Source organism: Vicia villosa, unplaced genomic scaffold, assembly GCF_029867415.1.
Source record: "Vicia villosa cultivar HV-30 ecotype Madison, WI unplaced genomic scaffold, Vvil1.0 ctg.002314F_1_1, whole genome shotgun sequence".
Taxonomy (NCBI): domain Eukaryota; kingdom Viridiplantae; phylum Streptophyta; class Magnoliopsida; order Fabales; family Fabaceae; genus Vicia; species Vicia villosa.
Window position 1 is genome coordinate 167,172 of NW_026705892.1, and position 8,100 is coordinate 175,271.

At 39.3% G+C, this 8,100-nt stretch overlaps 1 long non-coding RNA gene across 1 annotated transcript; it reads right to left on the bottom strand.

The window, feature by feature from the left end:
- Nucleotides 1-3,160: 3,160 nt before the first annotated feature.
- On the bottom strand, nucleotides 3,161-4,496 carry LOC131638440 (uncharacterized). Its single transcript, XR_009294668.1, has 2 exons — nucleotides 4,066-4,496; nucleotides 3,161-3,894 (listed from the first exon to the last, which is right to left on the bottom strand). It is a non-coding gene; the product is annotated as an uncharacterized LOC131638440 (long non-coding RNA).
- Between the last annotated feature and the right edge of the window lie 3,604 nt (nucleotides 4,497-8,100).

Genomic DNA, 8,100 nt, shown 5'->3' on the forward strand with positions numbered 1-8,100 from the left:
TTTCGGTATCCTTTGACTTCTCTTTATTTTCTTTCTTTTCATGTTTGTTTAGGTTCATGAGATCTTGCTCATGTTCTTCTAGTTTTCCAAATAGAGCTGTGAGATCCAATGTAGAGAGATCGTTGGCTTCTTTGATTGCCGCGACCTTAGGTTGCCATTCCCTACTAAGACATCTCAAAAATTTGTTAGTAGCTACGACATTTGGAGTAATATGTCCCAAAGTGTGTAAACGATTGATAATGTGAGAAAATCTCTTTTGCATTTCCGCTATGGTTTCACCTTGCTTCATATGAAAGAGATCAAACTCTTGCGTTAAGGTATTGATTCTATCTAGCTTAACATCATTTGTTCCTTCATGGGCGACTTGTAATGCGTCCCACATTGTCTTAGCCGTTTGGCAATGCGACACACGAAAGTACTCATCAACCCCTAAGGAAGCTATAATCATGTTTCTAGCTTTCCAATCATACCCGTAATTCTTTTCATCTTTTTCATCCCATTGTGCTTGAGGTTTAGGTCTAGTGATGCCTGCATCGTTGGTTATGGTGATAGCCATAGGACCATTGACGATGACATCCCATATTTTTCTATCAACGGAGTTGATATGAATGCACATACAGTCTTTCCAATAACTATAGTTTTCTCCAGTGAAAACAGGCGCTTTATTATACGCCCCTTTTTGACCGCTCTCCATTTTCTAAAAAGTTATATCAAGCACTAGAATGAACCGGAGCTCGTGATACCACTTGTTAGACGATAGGAATGGTCTAGAGGGGGGTGAATAGACCACTTTTTTCGAATTAAGAAAATTTTAGCTTTTGAAACGTGACTTCCCTGAATCACTTAATCGTCTAAGAGCGATTGCATTATCGGGGACCGGATATGTGCACTAAACCGAACGGATGAAAAATGGCGAATAATGAATTACGTTTTAACGAATATATCAATTGCTTCAATTGCACACTTGATGATATAATACTCACAATGAACGTTTACACTAAAATTAGATTAAAAATTGATTGAGTAATTTTATCGAACACTTGGTGATCGATATTTACCAAACCTTAGTTTTGCTTAAAAATGGAAATAAAACGAAACAAATAGAAACAAGATAAAAGAAAGAACGATAAAGAACACGAGATTTGTTAAGGCAGTTCCTCTATCGTCCTCGTAGGAGTACGTCTGCCCCTAATTTCAAATGAAATTAGGAAAGTTTTATTTGATTGCAAAATGTTAAACAAGGATAGAATGTACCAATCACCAACTACACACATGTAGCAAAATTGAATACAATTCAATCCTCCCCTTGATTCAAGTTGAATCAAGTCAATGTCAATGATCTTCACCGATCAAGACCCCGATCGTTCCTTTCTCAATCCTCCGGTTGTAGCAAGTTTGTTGAGCGGATCTTCAATCCCTCAATCCCTTATGCACGGCTGAATTGATTACCAAAGCGAATCGATCGTCAAAAACCTTCGTACAAAATCGTTGATGAAGAAGGAAAAACCCTAAGGTTTTATACAAGAAACACCCTCAACAATCTTCACTCGAACAAGATAAATGTCTACCGTCGAATCTCGAACAAGACAAATGTCTACCGTCGAACCTTATCAACACACGTTCCTTACTCCGATCGAAAAAGTTGATTAAGTGTGATTTCGATCAATAAGCGAAAGGTTGAAGATGAGAAGAAGCTTGAGTATATCTTTCACGTTTCTTGTTAAATGCTTGAGAATGATCATTTGAATATTTATACCATACACATTGCATAGACAAATTTGAATACAGCAAAAACCAATTTGAGAAGCGACAAGTCGACCTGCTCCCCTGCATAGGTTGACCTGTTGAAAGTATTGCACCTGGAAATGAGTTAAGTGTGACACTTGCGTCGACCTGAAGGGTCGGCGTGCGCATTCCCGTGAGTTCCTCAAAATGCCATGCGTCGACCTAGTCCATCAATGCGTCGACGCATTTTGACCTTGCACTTGAATCACCCAAAAATTGATGCGTCGACCTGAATGGTCGGCGTGCGCATACCCGAGATTGCACCAAAGTTCCATGCGTCGACCTGAAGAAGTAATGCATCGAAGTATTCAGCCCTTACATGAAATTTTTCAGAAAATGCTTGCAGTAGGTCGACCTATGGTGTTTATGAGTCGACCTATTAATGTCTTGTAGCCAAAAATACTTGTCTTTGTTGCATTTACTTGATTTCTATGATTCCACTCCAGTTGTAGTTAATTCACAATGTTTTGACATCATGAAAAACTACACCATTGCCCTCACACCCAATAATCAAAATTATGAATTTCACCAATTAGGGTTTTATGCCTTTCTTGAATTTTTCCTAACTTGCACCAATCACAACTCATTCAATTTTTATCATATGGAGATTATCTAATACTTTTTGGAAATCCCAACATGTCCTCTAAAACCCACTTTGGAATATTTTTTTTATTTGGAGATTTTAACTTGATGATATTGGCCTTGACAAAAGATAGCTTGTTATAGACTTTCAAAAGAACCTATAATGTTTTAGCTCATATCTTCCAAATGGTGCATTTTTGGTCAAGCCTTTAGTGAGACAAAGTTGTAGAGAATTGTGTTGCACCCCAAAATTTGCCCTCTTTCTCCGTGCTCTAAGTTATCAAGGACGTTTATTTCGTCGATTAAAAATTAAAAAAAAAGTTAAAAGAGTTTCTTTTGTTCGAGGTCACTAAGTCAACATGCTTGTGGGGCGAATTATAAAAAGAATGAGTCATGGTACAAGGTTATAAGCTTAAGGAAAACATTATGTTCAAGTTTCAATTTATCGACGGCTTATCGCACAAATTTGGTTTGGATCGAAAATTGAATAGATTTGGAATTTCATTGAAGATGCAAGTTAATTGGAATTTGTTTTTTGAAACATGAAGTGGATTTAAGTTCAAGGATAATCTGAGTGAACAGAATGAATTTGTTTTGGATGCAAGTTACAAGATTAGAATTCATTATAATTTTCATGCAAGTATTCATCATTAAGTCAAGTTTCATCCGTTCCATGGGTCATTGATTTACAAAAGAAAAGATTGAAGTTCAAATTGAAAGTTCATTCATGATTTAAAGATTACTCAAATGTCCATTGTTCAAGTTTTTATTCAAGGATATTCTTGTTCAAAACTTTATCAAAGAAATAAGTTCCAAATATTCAATATCCATATCCATATTATACAAAAGTTCATGTTCATTACAAAATATACTATCCATTACAATATACAAAATAACATCACATAGAAAAAATTCCTGCATCAAAACTGAAACAAATCCGCAGCACACTCAAGCCTCTGAACCAAACTGCAAGGCAACAACTTCACCAAAACCAAACCTGCAAGTAGAGATATGTGAAAAAAAACCCGGTTCACAAAAACTCTTCACAACAAAAAATCAGCAGAGAAAAATCGATATCAGAATGAGAGTCACAATAGAAAAAACTCAGAAAAGCTTCACAAGAAACCTCAAACACCAATTCAATCATTCACAAAAGGAGAATTCATAACAGAATCACCAGAGAAAATGGAACAAACTCTTCAACAGAAATTTCTCTTTCTGGATCTTCTTCTCAACGTTTCAATCATCAGTTTCATCATCTTCAATCGCTCCTTTCAATCTTCACGACCTAACAGCAAAACCTCTTGAATCTTCATCTCTGGAAACAATTCTTCAATTCATCTTCATCTCTAACAACCTTCCACAAATCCTCCAAAAGAAAACCAGAAAATCACCATAAACCATATCGACCTTTATCCACAATAATCATCACCATCGCTGTTCATCATCTTGCCAAACTCTGCGCATCTTCATTAATCTTTAAGGACAATTCCACCGCTTTGATCATCACTTTTGGTATACCTTCACCTGCAAAAAAACAATTACGCAGCAGTCACAACATCACCGACATCGCAATAACATTCAACTTGCACAATAACGTTCGACAACATCATCTCGACGCTCAAATTTCAGAAGAACACGGAGTTCCAAAGAAGAAGAAGAATCACGAGTAGTAAGTTGAGAGAGGAAGCTATTTACCAGGATTTCACGTTGATACTTTCTGAAGTTTTATTCATCTGCGTCACCTCGGAAGAGTCACCGAAACTTCTCCGACAGGAGATAACTGAGAGATGAGATTCTGAGGGAGACGATTTGAGCGAAGAGATGTTTGCGGTGGTGATCGCCGCGATTTTGAATCGAGAGGAGGTGAGGGAGTTTGAGAGTGTGCTGAGTTCGAGAGAGCACTGAGGCAATTGGACAAGGGAGGATGAGGGACGAAGTTGTCCCGTTCTCACAGCGCGATTTGAGATCTTGATCGAAAAAGGTGAAGTTGCGTCTCACCGGCGCCGCTCACGATTGAAGGAAGGGAGGAGGAAGCTTCAGAGAAATTCCAAGAGCCACAACACGTAACCCTAAATTCCCCTTTCAGTTTACTTTCAATTTTGTATTAACATTAGAATTAACTGGTATTATTGTTGTTAAAAGAGATTAGTTAGTCTTAACTTGATTAAAATCTGATTTAGCATGATACTAAATAATCTTAATTTTTGATGGATCAAAATTAACAAAATCTGTAGATATTGATTCTTCAACCTTGGGCCTCCTTGCGAAATGCTAGCGCTGCACCCCCATAAGAGCCCATCTTCACTTTTTTTTACGTACAACAAGTTGAAACAATAAACAAAACTCCCTTGGGCCAAATGCTACTGGGCCCTGCGCCCTAAGTTACTAGGTTGCACCATTTATCTTCAACATAAACCCCCTGTTTCACTTAATCTCTAGTTAGAATTAGCTTTGTTTCCTATTTTTCTTAGAGATAAAAATGATATAAAAACAATACACTTTGTTAGATTTTTTGCATGATAAAAAATGACATAAAAACATGTAATATTTCCTTGTTAGAATTTAATTGTTTTGTACATAGTTTAATTCTAATTCTTTGATAAAAATGCCATAAAAAAACAATTTAATCTTGTTAGATTTTGTTATAGAATTTAACTTCTATTATTTTCTGTGGCGGGTGCGCGCTTCCTTGTTATTATTGATTCGGTTGTTGAGATGTGCGAGGTACTCCGAGAGAGCCTTTGATTGCGATTCGACTTGCTTCGTGTTTCACTTTATTTGTGGGACACGAATTCGCTTCTGTTACGATTGATTTACATCGTGTTCCACTTTATTTGTGGGACACGAACTTATTCCCGATGCGATTATCTTGATCTCTCACTCATTGAGATGTATACTCTTGCGATGTTTGGACTGTGTTTCTCTTGCAGGTTTCTTGCGCGGTTATGCTCGACGCGTACCACATATCTTGCGTGATTTATTTTCATGACGATGCTTTCTGACTTTTCTTGGTGCTGGCTTACGCGAAGTATTCTGGACTTCTTTGCTTACGCTTGCTAGCTCATTGCGGATTTGCTATCCGTTCGGTATTGTCCTTTTGTCCCTTTTACTCTTTCGCGCACCATATCGTACCATGAGAAGCAGGGTAGGCATGCAGCATCATATTTTCCATGAGAAGTAGGACCTAGGCATTCATCTGGCCAAGCCCTCGAAAGAGGCTCTGTTTTTGTTTGTTTACTTTTTTCAGTTTATTTCCAGGTATTTTCTTGTTCAACCGTCTCGGAGGACTTTCCCCGTGGACGGTGGCTTCGGAGGACTTTCCCCGTTAGCTAGAACGTTTATTTCCCGTTATTTGCTTGTTCAACCGTCTCGGAGGACTTTCCCCGTTAGCTAGAACGTTTATTTCTAGTTATTGTCTTGTTCAACCGTCTCGGAGGATTTTCCCCGTGGACGGTAGCTTCGGAGGACTTTCCCCGTTAGCTAGAACGTTTATTTCCAGTCATTGTCTTGTTCACCCGTCTCGGAGGACTTTCCCCGTGGATGGGAGCTTCGGAGGACTTTCCCCGTTAGCTAGAACGTTTATTTCTCGTTATTTTCTTGTTCAACCGTCCCGGAGGACTTTCCCCGTGGACGGTGGCTTCGGAGGACTTTCCCCGTTAGCTAGAACGTCTCCCTAGTTCCCAGGTCACTACTTCGGTAGTTTGCTTGCTTTACGAGCTGAGCTCGTTCGTGTGTTGCATTTGCATTGATTACTACTTTGTTTGTTTGTTTCTCGAGCGGAGCTCGATTGTATGCCATATGGTTGTGATGCTTGTTCACTATTTTCTTATCTGCTATGGCTGTTAGTATGATATCTTTATGATGCTTGTTCACTATCTTCTTATCTGCGATACCTGTTTGTATGATATCTTTGTGATGCTTGTTCACACACTTGCATATGTATGCCTGTTACATGTTGTTTGTGACGCCTGTTCGCGTTATCTTTGCGATGCCTGTTCGCCTGTTCTTATCTGTGATGCTTGTTCACATGCCATGTTTGCTAGGATCTTTGTGATGCTCCTTGTTTGCATGCTCCCTTAGGATGTTTGGTTCCGTTTCTCTAGGAGACGCGAATCGAGATAGAAACAGAAACTTTTGGGCCGAACTACGGCGCTCTGATTTCTCCATTGCACGTTGGAGGTACGTAGGCATAGGGTACGAACACCCTAGCGAGCGACCTTTTCCTTTTTTGTTATTTTGTTCGACTTTTTCCTTTACCTTATTTGCCTACTATCTACATGTTTCCTATTATCTGTATATCTTCCATTGCATGTTTCTTATTATCTGTATATCTTCCAAAGCATTTTTCCCTTAGCACATAGCATGATACACACACACACACACCCTTAGATTAGAAAATTAGCAAGAAAGGATCCTGTGGAGTACCACAGACGTGAGGGATGCTAATACCTTCCCCTCACGTAACAGACACCCTTACCCTTTCTCAGAGACCTGTGCTATTAATTTGGTTTTCTTCGATATTTTCCATTCTTGTGCGTAGGATAAATAGATGTTCGATGGCGACTTCATTGTTTTGTTTCGATGAGTTTTCTAGTTGCTTCAGCTGGTGACTTCACTGGGGAGATATTTGAGTGTCGTTCCTAGTTCTTGTTTGCTTTCTATTCTGTGGGTGTTTGTGTGTTTACTGCTAGCATCATTGTATATACTGCTTGCATGCATTTGCATCTATGTGTTTACCGCTTTCCATATTCTGGATATACTGCTGTGCTGGCTGGTTGTTTTTTTGGCGGGCGGGATGTTACTGTGAGATAAAAGGTCCATTACCCAGACCAAGTATACACTTAGATTAGCGTGGATAGTTATGTTGGCTCTCGTGGCGCCTGGCACGTAGAGTTGGCATAACATACCACAACCAGGAGAGAACTCGGTTAGGCGATCTCTATCCGGCATGCTTATTGCCATAGGCAGGCGCTCTTATTGTTTGTTCGAAATTCCTGGCGACCATTAGGGACATCCTGTGTGTGTTTAGGATTCCTACCTGTGAGGTTTGGGATGGGACAGGAAACCTTGGCTCCTACATACCATTTGCTTCTCCAGATTTGGGGTCGGACCTTTAGTTGGTCTGTTCTCATCGTGCCCGATATTTTGGTATTCTGAAACAACGGCAGAGCTTTGATCCTGTTACTTTTGGTTCTATTCAGACGTGGTACAACATGAGTGGTTCTATTGGAAGTTAGTTGGTTCTTGTTGATCTGAAACTACGCCAAACCTTTGAACCTGTGTAGTGTGATTTTGCGGCAGTGCAACTATATTCAGTATTGTGGAGACATTGGTTCCCATCATTTTGCATCATTGCAGATTTACTTTTGAAAAAATGATGTACAAAAAATAACTAGCATACATGTTCCTTCCATTTCCAAGGAATCATATCTTTAAGCCTCATGCCGAGCTTTTCCATCTTTTGCTTGCCAAAAATCAAAACACGAGGATTCCTTGGAAATTGAATGAACATGGCATTGCATTCATCTCATGCATTTCATGCATAACAGGTTTTCAGAGTTGAGGATCTCTTATTCAGACTTGGTACTCTCACTAGACTCACCGACATGGCTTGTTACTGTTGTGTGCTCATAGATCAATCATGGAACAACTTTGTGGGGAGTTGACCGAGAAACAAACTCAGTTGGGGTTGTTTATGAAGACATGCAAGTTTTGACACGTTCTCAAGGA